Source organism: Chiloscyllium punctatum, chromosome 11 (genome assembly GCF_047496795.1).
Source record: "Chiloscyllium punctatum isolate Juve2018m chromosome 11, sChiPun1.3, whole genome shotgun sequence".
Classification (NCBI taxonomy): domain Eukaryota; kingdom Metazoa; phylum Chordata; class Chondrichthyes; order Orectolobiformes; family Hemiscylliidae; genus Chiloscyllium; species Chiloscyllium punctatum.
In genome coordinates this window covers 67,554,846-67,569,355 of record NC_092749.1, presented here as the reverse complement: position 1 = coordinate 67,569,355, position 14,510 = coordinate 67,554,846, and the positions used below count along the sequence as shown (strand labels likewise).

Sequence of the window (14,510 nt, the reverse complement as noted above, 5' to 3'; positions counted from 1 at the left end):
ATTAGTATTCTTGACATCAAGAATCTAATTTCTGTCAGTCTCACTCTATTTTCCCAACTCTCACTATTGCCCATGTTGTTCTGGGCCTGGGAAGGTTCCACCATTGATATGTATGAATATCAAAACAGGACATAAGCAGCCTTGGCTGAGCAACAACCACATCCAAAGCAACATCCAAAGTCATCTACAATGTTGAGTAAGAAATATCCAGTTAAGTCTGAAGGCACGCTGAAGGTTATGAACTAGGTCCTAATTTAATTGATGCCCTCAAAAGATGAAAGGCTAAATGGAAGAAAGACTCTAGGGACTTGATCTTCCACTGGACTTATTCTAGAAAGTGGCAGAATTCCTCTTTGAGTCATGCTAATGGCTCTGCTCCTACCTGCCTCACTTTGCAGCATTTCCAACTGGAGTTGATGGCATGCATTGCTGTTCCTTGTGTACAATTTTATTGTGAATGCTAGACAGTGCATTTAAAAACTTCAGGTTGTGGAATACTTTACAATATATGATAATGCAATCCATTGGTATGAAAAAGTATTTTAAAATGCAATCAAAAATTGTTAATACTTCTATTTACCATGTTGTCCTTCCAAGGCCTGCTATAGTCAATGCCCTCCTTGGGAAAACAACTTAAAATACGTTAAAATAACTAGGCTAGAAAATCATGCAGGTTCCAGAATGCTTTGTTACACCAATTAGAATCTTCTCCCAGCACGAGTCTGTTGGGATGAGGTTCAAGTGGAAGATTCAAGCTTATAATTTATACATTTATATTTTCTGATAGCATTTTCTAATTTATTTTTTCATGACCATGTTCGGTAAAACACATTTATAACTCTAAAGCAACCAATCAGGGGTAAAATTTATTTTTAAAAAACTAAATAATTATCAAATAGCTTGTTCCTGTATAAATTGAGCTTTGATTTTTCACATTGTTATGTAGGATAGTAAATCACCTCTGAATCAACCTGAGGTAGCTTTCACGTGTGTCATATAATCTACCAGATAGTTTGTTTGATAGCATTTCTGCAATGTGTTTTGGGCTTTTTTAAAATTTGCAGGTGATATGTGAATGCAAGTTATTGTAAGAAAGGGGAGTCCTGCAACAGGAAAGGGTTTGCAGTATGGAAACAACCAGAATGCAGAATCTCACCAATGAAGGTAATGTGATATCAATTCATATAACTCCCTCTTCCATTTTCAATGAAGCCAATTCCTGTACCCCACCATTTGCAGCTCAGAGCTTGAGAGTGCTGCTTGGGATGGCAGTGAGTGCCACTAAAATATTGCTCACCTGCACTGTGTGACAATTATAATCTTTTTAGATTAGATTAGATTAGATTACTTACAGTGTGGAAACAGGCCCTTCGGCCCAACAAGTCCACACCGCCCCGCCGAAGCGTAACCCACCCATACCCCTACATCTACATCTACCCCTTACCTAACACTACGGGCAATTTAGCATGGCCAATTCACCTGACCTGCACATCTTTGGACTGTGGGAGGAAACCGGAGCACCCGGAGGAAACCCACGCAGACACGGGGAGAACGTGCAAACTCCACACAGTCAGTCGCCTGAGGCGGGAATTGAACCCGGGTCTCCAGCGCTGTGAGGCAGCAGTGCTAACCACTGTGCCACCGTGCCGCCCACTAGATTAGATTACAGTGTGGAAACAGGCCCTTCGGCCCAACAAGTCCACACCGACCTGCTGAAGCGCAACCCACCCATACCCCTACACCTAACACTACGGGCAATTTAGCATGGCCAATTCACATGACCTGCACACCTTTAGACTGTGGGAGGAAACCCACACAGACACAGGGAGAATGTGTAAACTCCCCACAGTCAGTCGCCTGAGGCGGGAATTGAACCCGGGTCTCTGCTGCTGCAGTACTAACCACTGTGCCACTATCCCGCCATTGTCAACTTTACATAGGTGCAATTGAGCAGTGAAAACATGGCTGCCAACTTACAGCAGTCTGATAAGGTCCAGTGTTGTTCTAACGCCACCGAAGGATCGGAAAAGTGGAATCAACCTCCACACTTGCTCTCCTTTGCAACTTGCTCCATATTTTTAACTTCTCTATTTTCTTTTCGAAATTCTTTTCCAAATACCCCAACCTTACTGACCAAGGATTTGGCTGACACTGACATGCTTCATTGTTGTTCAGAAAAGATTGTTATTGAGAAGTGGAACTGTTTTTGGCCACATGCATTGTGCTATCCTGAGCCATCAGAGGCAGTTAGTAGTGACAGATAAGGTACGAGCCCACACTTGCAAGAAAAATAAATTGTCTCATGAGGAAATTTATCTACTTACAAAGGCTCCATTGAAAATCACCATGGATTAAACTGTGTTTTTCATGGGTCAGGTGCTCTATTTATATTAACATCTGATATTTAAGCACTATTTACATTTCTGAGCACATTTAAGTTAACCAACCATGAAAAACTTTATCACACTAACTGGTATTACAACATTCTTTGACATGTTAGTCTTTCTTACTTAACACATTGTTTATGGCTTGCTCATTAACAGAAACCACTGTATATAAAAGTCATTCTGTGTGAAACACCCACCATCATATTGTGGCTTCTATTAAGCTCTCAAAGCAATGTTATTGTAAAGATCATAGAAAGGTTGTTCAATCAGGCTGAAGAAGGGAAATAACTGATTGAACTGTAATATAAGCTATAAATAGGACAACATGGTTAAATAACCTCAGAGCTACTAACATAAAATTAAACAACGTACATCCTTGGTTGAGTGTTTATTTAAGGAAATATTGTCAGGAAATTCTTCAGAGCTGCTCCCTTGCTGATGGATGTATGTCATAAATGGGATTTCCCTGGCACATCTGGCGAGATAGAATGGCAGAGAGAATGGAGATCTGAGGAACATTCCTCCCAATGCCTCATGATTTAAGCTCCACTTGCAGTCAAAGTTTATTTGAATGCCAAATCTTTTTGAATTCTGCAGGGTTTTTTTAACCGCTGCCAAACAATATCTTTTGAGAATATTGTATTAAGACCAAGTAAAACATGCAAAAGACATATCAAATTAAAATTGTTTGAAAACTAAACCTTATTTCATAATTCAGTAATTAATGTAATTTATTGTAGATCATTTTGTTTATTAAAATGGTAATAGGTAGAGCAACCTAACATCGTAACACTGGGCATATGGAAGACTAATTTATGGTCATTAAATGACCTCAAAACACAAGGCAGTCTCATTAAGTGAATGATCCATCAGTGGACATCCAATGCCTATTATGTTAAAACGTATTAATTTCTGACACAGATTTATTGTTGCTCTATTTGCCCTGATCATAACCTATGTCCTTTTGTTTCAAATAGACCAGAATCTGTTCAGGAACTTGTAACATATTGTGCCCTTGAACTCATGTCTGGAGAACCATAACCTTTGCATGCTAACTCAGCCAGACAGGTCATGTCTGTAATCAGTAAACCTCTGACAGATCAAACTGATGGCTTATCTTCAGTGGGTAATTAACACAGTGCTATAGTGTCATGCATAACATGACTAGGAATGTGATGGGTCATGGATGACAGTAGCTTTTCTACGTTCAAAGACAGCTAGCCACTGCAATATGCACTGCGGTACAAAAGAAGCAAACTAAAGAGATGGAATTGCTATTTCATTCTGATTCAAGTGCTCTTGATTGTAAATAATTTGTAGCAGAAATTGATATGCATTGAACTATGTTGTAGCTAAAAGGCATGTTAATTTAACAGTATGATACTGGATACCAAAACTTTGCAATCATTGCTAAATTTGTGGGGCCATTTTAGGCTTATTCTTTGACTATATTATTTTAATAAACATTTCTGGGGAGCTGGGGGTGGACAATTGCTCCTCCCTGTTCCACAGCAGACCATCACTGGCCCCATTCCAATTGCCTCACTCTATCCTGATCACCGTTTCCATGCCCACGATCCTGTTAGAGGAGATAATGCAAGGCATCACTTTTGTATTTGTTAATTGGCTGTGTGCCAGTGGCAAGGCCAGCATTTACTGAGCACTGCTTGCTCAGTGGTGGTGGTGAGCCCCATTCTTGAACTGGGTAGGCCCTTCGGTTTAAATGCAACTACAGTGTGTTGTTGAAAGAAGGTGCAGGATGTCAACTCAGTCATAGTGAGGAAACAGTGATAGACTTCCAAGTCAGGATGGTGTGTGACTTGAAGGGGAACATGAAGATGGTGTTTCTAGCAGAACGATCTGCTGCCCTTGACCTTCTAGTTATCAGAAAGCATGGATTTGGAAGGTGCTGTTGAAAACACCTTGGTCGCTTGCTGCGATGCATCTTGTAGAAGATACACGCTGCTGCCATTGTACACAGGAATGTGTTAGAAGGAGTGAATATTCATGGTGGTAGATAGCAAGTGAAGAGTATTCCACCACATTCCTGACTTGTGCTTTGTACATGGTAGACCAACTTTTATGAGGCCAGAAAAGAGGTATCTGTCCTCCGAGCATTTGAGCTGCTCGCACTGTCTGCATAGTTGGTCCGATTAATACGAAGTTGTTGATTATAGTGTTTTCAGTGATGAGAATACCATTGAGCATTAAGAGGCAATAGTTAGATTCTACAAATGGGCACCCTCAAATGGACCCCACCACCAGGGATATATTTCCCTCCCATCCCTATCCGTTTTCCACAAAGACCGTTCCCTCCGTGACTATCTGGTCAGGTCTACCTCCCCCAACAACCCACCCTCCCCTCCTGGCACCTTCCCCTGCCACCGCAGGAATTGCAAGACCTGTGCCCACACCTCCCCCCCTCACCTCCATCCAAGGCCCCAAATGAATCTTCCACATCCATCAAAGTTTCACCTGCACTTACACCAATGTCCTTTGATTAGATTAGATTCCATACAGCATAGAAACAGGCCCTTCAGCCTAACCAATCCACAAAGACCCTCTGAAGAGTAACCCACCCCCCTCTGATTAATGCACCTAACACTACGAGCAATTTAACCTGGCCAGTTCACATGACCTGCACATCTTTGTATTGTGGGAGGAAACCGGAGCACCCAGAGGAAACCCCCGCAGACACAGGGAGAATGTGCAAACTCCACACGGACAGTCACCCAAGGCTGGAATCGAACCTGGGACCCTGGTGCTGTGAGGCAGCAGTACTAATTTATTGCATCCATTGCACCCAATGTGGTCTCCTTTACACTGGGGAGACTGGACGCCTTCTCGCGCTTCAGGGAATATCTCCGGGACACCCATACCAATCAACCTCACCGTCCCGTGACTGAACATTTCAACTTCGCCCTCCCCCCCCCATTCTGCTGAGGACATGCAGGTCCTGGGCCTCCTCCACCACCACTCCATCACCACCCGACCCCTGGAGAAAGAACGCCTCATCTTCCACCTCAGAACCTTTCAACCCCAGGGCATCAATGTGGACTTTACCAGTTTCCTCATTTCTCCTCCCCCCAACTTACTCCAGTTCCAACCTGCCAGCTCAGCACCATCCTCATGACCTGTCCCATCTGTCAATCTTCCTTCCCACCTTCCAGCTCCACACTCCTCTCCGACCTATCACATTTACCCCTTCCTCCATCCACCTATTGCACTCTCAACTAAATTCTCCCGAGCTCCACCCCCTCCTATTTATCTCTCCACCCCCGAGGCCTCCAGCCTCATTCCTGATGAAGGACTCCTGCCCGAAGCATCGATTTTCCTGCTCCTCGGATGCTGCCTGACCTGCTGTGCCTTTCCAGCACCACTCTAATCTTGACTCTAATCTCCAGCATCGGCAGTCCTCACTTTTGCCTCAATAGTTAGATTCTCTCTTGTTGGTGATGGTCATTGACTGGAACTTTTGTGACACAAATGTTACTTGTTACTTTTCAGCATACCTCTGAATATTACCCAAATCTTGCTGCATGCAAGCACAAACTATTTCAGTATTTGAGGAGTTGTGAATGGTGCCTAATCCTGTGCAGTCATTAGCGAACATCCCATTTCTGACCTTGTGAAGGAGGGAAGGAAATTGACAAAATAGCTGAAGATAGTTGGTCCTAGCAGACTATCCTGAGGAACTCTTGCAGTGATGCTTTGGGCTGGGATGTTTGGCCTGTAACAACCATACCCTTCCTTTGTGCTCTGTATGACTGCAAACAGCAGTGGTTTCTTTGATTGCTATTGATCTAAATTGTGATGAGGCTTATTTTCATACTCAGTAAAATGCTGTCTTAATGTGAAGGGCAGCCACTCTCACGTCATCTCTGGAATTCAGCTCCTTTGTCCATGTTTAGCGCTAGGCTATAATGATGTCTGTGGAGTCCAGCTGTTCTGGGAGAACCCAAACTATAAATTGTGAGCAGGTTATTGGTGAATAAGTTCCATTTGATAGCACTGTCTATGATTCCTTTGATCATTTTACTGATGATTGAGAATAGATTAATGGAGCAGTAATTTGTCAGGACAACAGCCGCAAGAACTAAAAATAGAAATTGCTGGTGAAGCTCAGCAGGTCTGGTAACATCTGTAGAGAGAAAGCTGAGATGACATTTCAGGTCCAAAGATCCTTCTTCAGAACAGCCAGTGAGTTGCTAGATTGGATTTAACCTGCTTTCTCTGAGACAGAATATACTCAGGGGATTTTTTATATAGCCAGGTCGATATGTGTTCTAGCTGTAGTGGAACAACTCGATTAGGGGCAGACCGAGATCTGAAGCACTTCAGTACTCAACCACGATGTTGTGATGGTCATGAGTTTTGCTGTCCCCATTGCATTTCCTTGATATCATATAGTGCAAATTGAATTGACAAAAGACCAGAAACCAAAATTCTCTGGCATGTCTTTGCTTAGCCTGTCCCAGGATAGATGTGTTGTCCCAGTCGAAATGGTGTTTTTTTTCCCATGTGTAGGGCTACGAGGGAGAGAGGGTCATGTCTTTTCATGGCGAGCTGGTGTTCGTGTATCCTGGTGGCTAACTTTCTTCCTGTTTGTCCTATGTAGTGTTTCTGGCAGTCCTTGCATGCAATTTTGACATTCGTGACTGGAGGTGGCAGGACCACAGAGCTTTGACTTGATTCACTCTTTAGGCAATTACTTAACTCTGTCCACTGCATGCTTTTTCACTGTTTAACATGTATCCCTGTGTTTTAGCTTCATTGGGATAGCAGCTGGTGTTTACGTTATATTTAGTGCTGTCCTTGGCATGTGCTCTATCACTTCTTTTGAACTAGGGTTGGCCTTTGACTTGATGTGAAGGATATGCTGGGCCATGAGCTTCTGGATTTTTAAAAAATTCACTTGTGGCATGTAGGTGTCACTGGTTGGGCCAGTATTTATTGCTTGTCCCTAGTTGCCCTTGAAAAGGTAATGGTGAACTGCCTTCTTTAATCACTGCAGCCCACCTGCTTTAGGTTGACTCACAATGCCCTTAGGGAGGAAATTCCAGGGTTTTGACCCAGCGACAGTGAAGGGATTGCAATATATTTCCAAACCCGGATAGTGAGTGGCTTGGAGGTAAACTTGTAGCTGGTGGCGTTCCCATGTACTTGCTGCCCTTCTCCTTAGATGGAAGTGGGTGTCGGTTTGGAAGGTGCTGTCTGTGAATCTTTGATGAATTTCTGTATTGCATCTTGTAGATAGTACATGCTGCGGCTATTGAGCATTGGTCGTGAAGGGAGTGGACATTTATGGATATAGTGCCAATCAAGCAGGCTGCTTTGTCCCTAATGGTGCCAAGCTTCTTGAGTGTTGTTGGAGTTGTACCCATCCAGACAAGTGAGGAATATTCCATTACACTCATGTCTTGTGTCTTGTAGATTGTGGACAGTCTTTGGGGATCAGGAGGTGAGTTACTCACTGCTGTACCCCAGCCTCTTACCTGCTCTTGTACCCACTGTGTTTATGTGGTGAATCCAGTTGAGTTTTTGGTCAATAGTAAGCCCAAGGATATTGGATAGTGGGGTAACACTACCAGTGTTACCAGTAATGACAACACCATTAAATGTCGAGGGACAATGGTGATATTATCTCTTATTGGAGACAGTCATTGACTGACAGTTGCATGCCATGAATGTTACTTGCCACTTGTCACCCCAAGCCTGAATATTGTCCAGATATTGTTGGATTTGGACATGGACTGCTTCAGTATCAGATTGTGGTGGAATACAGCTGAAGGGTTTCAGCTACAGCGAGAGGCTGAATAAGCTGGCAATATTTTCTCTGGAGCATCAGAGGGTGATGAGTGACCTTATAGAGGTTTATAAAATCATGAGAGGCATGGATAGGGTGAATAACCAAGGTCTTTTTCTAAGGATGGGGGAATCCAAAACTAAAGGGCATAGCTTTAAAGTGAGAGGGGAAAGATTTAAAAGAGACTTAAGCAGCAAATTTTTCATGGAGAAGGTGGTGCCTGTATGGAATGAGCTGTTGGAGAAAGTGGAGGAGGCTGGTACAATAACAACATTTAAAGAGCATCTGGATGGGTACATGAATAGGAAGAGTTCAGAGGGATATGGGCTAAGTGCTGGCAAATGGGACTAGATTAATTTATGATATCTGGTCGGCATGAACAAGTTGGAGCAAAGGTCCACTTGGACCAAAGTTCCAACTGTGCTGGACATCATAGAGTCTCTATGACTCTATGACGTGATTACACTCCTCAAACAAGCATTTGGAATGTTCGTGCAGCTCAAATTTGTGCAATATTTAACATACGTTTGCCCTGAAACAAGCACTCCATTAAAGAAACATGTTGGACTGGATTTTTGCTGAGTCTGGAGACTTTTAATAATGGGAGGCAGGACCCAGATGTGGAGGTCCTAGTAGATGCCATTTATACAGGCTGTGGAAAAAAATGTGACGTATGAATCACACAGGCAGGAATCCCAAATGCAACAGGGCCATCTGATTTGAGTACAAAGGCATGCAACTTTCATTGCTTCAATGGCCTTACTCCACAGTGTCAGAACTATCATTTTTATAAGGATGGCATAAATCCATCTTAAGGTTTATGGGCTATTTAAGTGTCATGATTTGAAGTGATTTAATTCCCCAGCTATTTAAAATTGAAAACAAAACAGTGTGCAGTTTTCAGTTATTGTAAACAAAATGGCACTGGCAGCTGGGGCACATTTACGGACAGGAGGTCTGATGCAGCTTAGAAACAACCATTAGCCTTCTGTTTTAAACAACTCAGTTGTTTAGATTTCCCCAAATTAATTGTGTTGACTGAGCCCATTGTGAATACTTGGTTGAGTTGCAAAAGGTCTAGAATCACTTATCTTAGCAGTGGGCTATATAGGCATTTTGATCAGCAGCTTTAAATAGATATTAAAAGATTAGCTGTTTTTGATGTGGTTAGTGAAATAGATGTTTGTTTTTTCAGATTGATATCTTTAAGGAATTTTACATTTTTGAATGGGCTATTTGAATAGAGTCTTTTTTCAGTATCAAGTAAGTTTGAGTTGAAACTCACTTACAAGTATTTTTTTATCTTTACATGGCTCCTGAGATCTTCTCAAAGTGAATACTGGGTAAATGGCTCTTGGGGATTCAGAAGGGGGAAGGGGAAATGATGAGGCATGGAGGCAGCATGGAAACTTTGAGGGATCATGAGTATTTCACCTTTTCACTTTTAAATAGGTCCTTCCATTGAATGTGAAGGATGTCATAGATGTAGGATTTTGCTCATGATCTGATCTGTCACTGATGTATATTCCAGGTGTCACTGTCATAGATCTTTTCGGTTTTATTATCATGTGTAGGCAGCAGCATGGTGGCTCAGTGTTAGCACTGCTGCCTCACAGTGCCAGGGACCTGGGTTCGATTCCAACCTTGGGCAACTGTCTGTGTGGAGTTTGCACATTCTCCCCGTGTCTGTGTGGGTTTCCTCTGCGTACTCTGGTTTCCTCCCACAGTCCAGGTGAATTGGCCATGCTAAATGTTGCCTGTCATGCTCAGACATGTGTAGGTTCGGTGCATTAGTCAGGGGTAAATGTAGGATAATAGGGGAGGGGAATGGGTCTGGGGGGTTACCCTTTGGAGGATCAGTGTGGACTTGTTGGGCCGAAGGACCTGTTTCCATACTGTAGGGATTCTATGATTCTAGACAAGTACAAGAGTACCGTGAAAACAGTACAATGTCACCATTCCTGACACCATGTCAGGTACAAAGATATCTAGGAACAAAAATAGTAAAATAAAGAAATAAGTTCATCACCATAGTTGCTTTAAGTATGAAAATAAAGAAGTAAAGTTAGAATTTAAACATTACAGTTCGTCCATATGCCATGTACCATCAGCTATACTATTGGACCAAGGTGACCACTCTCCCTACACTCAGAGTTTTGTTCTCTTGTGGAAGAATCTGTTATCAAATACTCATTCTGTGGTTCATAGTAAGCTGAACCACTGCAGCTAACTGTGTGTTGGATCTCCTCAGTAATGGTGGCTTTTTGAGAGAGGTAGCTGCCAAGATATGGGAAATACTCAACATACTCCAGAGTCTGTCTTTCGACATTCCTGGGCAGGAGAATAGTTGGCTGACCAGTTATGCATTGAAATGAGTTCTATTTTGGCAACATTCAAACAAGTTGTGTTCCTTGTATGCAAATTTGAAGAAGTACCTTGCAAATCCTGTGGAGAGCGGTCAATGAATTATTACATAGGGTGCAAAATCCAATCATCGAGGGCTGTTCTTGGAGCTGGTATTCATTGGCTGAATCTTGCATTCTTTTAGGCTAACTATTAATTTTGTCTATTTTCATAGAAAGCTTCACGTCACAAGGCCTAGTGATTTTTATTACTTTAATGTCCAAAACATGTTTCAATTACAACATACCTCACCTCTATGGCATGCCTCACATTGAATGCTCCTCCTCAGTTTAGCCAGAAGCACTCACCACTGCTGGGATACCTCAGAAGAGACCAGCATCCCTGGTGCAATCTGGCAATCCAGCTGAACACCAGCCCAGCAGTGGCACTCTGGAGTTGCCCTGCACTGGCAATGAATTGGCATAGTAACCACAAACCCAAAACACTCACAGACCACAGCTGGCATGGCAAACATTTTCTCACAAGTACAACTTTCCTTCCTTGTCCCAACCACTGTTTATCCACCAGGCCACACAGCTTACTTGTCCTGAGCCACATCCCATTTTAATGCCCGATATAAGTCCCTGCTGTGGTGTCCCAAGGACCTACTGCAAACCAGTGTCTTATAATTGTACACTGGGGGACCATTACAAACATGGATAGACTCAAACAATGTCAAAGATTATCTTTTATTTACAATTAAGAGATGCAAACGGAACAAAATGAACATAGGCTGCATTTCATTAATAGAATACAAGCGAATCGCTTGCATGTTTATTGATAACTATTTTACTGTCAGTGATTGTCTGCTGCACCCAGATCTCATCTACTGGAACCAGGGGTCAGTCAGCTTGTGCCAGGCTTGTATCATCTGACACAGCTGAACATGACAAGGAGAGCATTCTCTTCTTCAATATCCTCATCCTCAGAACATTGGTCCCATTCTCTCAGCGTCCTCACCATCCGTTTCATATCATCTTTGCCTGCTCCAGTTGTGTAGATTACAGCACACTAAGACAATGCAGGACACCTTCCCTTCCTGAGTCCAGAGCAGTCCAAGGAGTGGAATGACATCGTCAGTAGCCCTTTTGTTTGCATTACCAAAGCTGATTGATGCGTGGGCAGCTTTGTATCTATGCTCAGCATAGGTCAAGGCTATGAGCTGTGGTCACAATGGATAGCTGTAGTCTCCTAGCAACCAACCTTGGAAGGAAAGTGTTCTGAGGAAAGGTTACTCAACTCCAAATGTTAACTCTGATTTCTCCCCACTGATGCTGCCAGACCTGCTGAGCTTTTCCAGCAATTTCTGTTTTTGTGCCTTGTAAGGTAGTTGGACTTTCAAGCATAGCAAGTACAGAGTGCATTAGAGTGCTCCAGGATGTAGGAGTCACAGCCTTCACCTCCTTAGCAAAGCAGCCACCATTGCTGGAGGCACCATTGTTGCTGGCAATGACCAATGTTGGGAACATAAGGAACAGACAGGTTTTTAATTGTAGACCCTGCAGACAATGACTGCACTCACTTCTCCATAAAATAAGACACAGAGAGCCCCAACAGGTAAGTCCAAGTATCCAGTTATCATGGCTCTTTGAGACAGGCACTTACTTAGTAAGTAGAGCTCCGTCGGCTGAGAGACAAACACACAACTGCATATTTGTAATCCTCCATGAATCTTCCTCATCCTAGCCTCACATCAATACGCAAGGTATTATTGCATGCAATAACATAGATCAGCATACACACAGTGCAGGGAGAAAAGGTTTCAACTCATTGCTGTCACCTTTGGCATTGGCAGAACTGTGTTGGTTGTGGACCATATCTGGCCTTTTTACAGTCAGTCCCAATAATTTTTATTTTATTGAGATGCCTATGTGTAATTTGAAAGGGCCAATGGCATAGTGTATCCAGCATTTGTACCCCAAATAATTGCACTGCATTAATTCTGCATACACAATGATATGATGGCAAATGATATTAAGCAGAAAGCTGCAAGTGCATGATTGATGCATCTGTCTCTTGAACCTCACCTCCAGCTTCCCCCCTGCCCCCCTGAGACCTGGCACTAAGTTGTACACTCACAGAGGGCATTTTGGCAATGACTCCATGTATGCACTTCACCAGTGTCCTTCCATGACCTCCAAACCTCTACTGGCCCCATCCTTTCTAGTTGGAGTTTCCCCACATTGCTGTAGTTGTCCCCTCCTCAACCCATGCCACCATTGGTCATCAGCATTGAAAGCCCTCAATCTCTTTCATCACAAAGCAGCCTTTCAATCCTGCCATGTTGCCAATCTTGCCTCCCATGATGTATGGATCCCCAGGACTGACTGCTCTCCAATTTCCTGACTGATTTCGATGGACAGCCTCAAGTAATGAGTGACCAGGCCCTTGACCACTCTCCTTGCAGTTCTCCAATATGATTCACTGACTGCTTGCAATGGCCCTACATTGTGACCATGGCCCATTCACAAACTGGAGTAAAATAGACTCACTGGCCATAACTGACTGTGGCCAAACCCCTGCACTCTGTCCCCTTGACTGACTATACTGGGATTCCAGATTGACTGACTGCAGCATTCACATTAACTTGGCTAAGGTTTACTCCCAATCGACTTTCAGGGACGACCATTTGGTTGAAATAACCTGCAGTGTATCTGCCACACATGTAGTCAACACATGGTTTAAGTGTGAGGTTAACATTTCACTGTGATGTACAGCAAAGATGTCCACTTTCCTGGACTGATCACTACTGACCGGCAGCCTGGCTGTGTGTGCACTTTGGTTGCGTATCCTTGCACAAAAAATATCTTTGCAGCAGCATATCAATGCCAGTTGAGAGTGGGCCCCAAGGTATTGCTTTAAAATGCAGAATGTACTGTAAGATTCGCAATAAAGGTTGTGAGAGGCTCATAGTTGTCAGATGCTAACATCTGTGAATGTGAACGGCATGCAGTCAGTGTCCAGGACCATGCTCTGAAATGATGGGGCCAAGTGTCCAAGATAAGGGTCTGGAGGATCAAACAATGAGCTGTAGTCACCAGGTAGCTGCTCAGGCTTCCACATTGATGAATCTCAGCATCGTGATTCCTCGTGGTGCATAATAGGAAAGGAGACTGTGTATTTAAAAGGGAGATTTAGTTAATTAGGGTGAGAACAAGAAATAATTCTTATTAACAGGCACCTTGCTGCTGCCTAACGAAAATCCTGATGTCCTCAAATTTTTTGGAAAATGCAACTGACATTGAGAAAGGTCTCACTGGACTTTGCACGCAATTCTCGCACCATAGTCCACCTCATTCAAAGCCCAATAAGATTCTGTCCATAATTTGTTTTATAGTGTTTTGGAGTTGGATTACTAAACTGACTCTCGCATTCTGTTTGATATGAAGTGATAGGAAAAGGTAGCGCAATAAGAGGCAAAGAAATACTTTACTAAACCAGCTTCAATGTCGGATTTCAATCACATATTCCACTTATTCTCTAACTTGCACAATTTCTCTATTACATTGTGTTTACAGATTCGGAACTGAACCCTGATGAGCAGCAAGAAATCAGTGGTTCTGACTGATTGGATGATACATAATATTTTAGGTGAAAATTATCAGGTATATTTTTATGCATTAATATATTTATATACTCACTGTTTAACAGCACAAAATATATTTACTGGAAAAAGCATTATATAAATGTTCAGACCCAAGTCTTTTCAAAGAACTGCCAGCAGATATACCAAATTCTATTTGCCATGGCGATCAGGCCAAGAGAATAACACTACATCAAAACAAAAACCTACAGAAGGATAGAGACTCAAAGAGGAATCCCCAAGGAATTCTTAAACACACACATCAGTCTGTATTACAGTCTTCCTGAGGTGAACATTTGCTTCTGTTCTAACAATGCGATTTGATAACCTC

General features: G+C 42.8%; 1 long non-coding RNA gene across 1 annotated transcript in view; it reads left to right on the top strand.

Annotated features, from left to right (window-relative positions):
* The window catches only part of LOC140483064 (uncharacterized), a 147,598-nt gene that overhangs the window by 106,747 nt on the left and 26,341 nt on the right, over nucleotides 1–14,510 (top strand). The window contains exon 3 of the long non-coding RNA XR_011961876.1: nucleotides 14,115–14,201. This is a non-coding gene — a long non-coding RNA (uncharacterized lncRNA). The remainder of the gene's footprint in view (nucleotides 1–14,114; nucleotides 14,202–14,510) is intronic.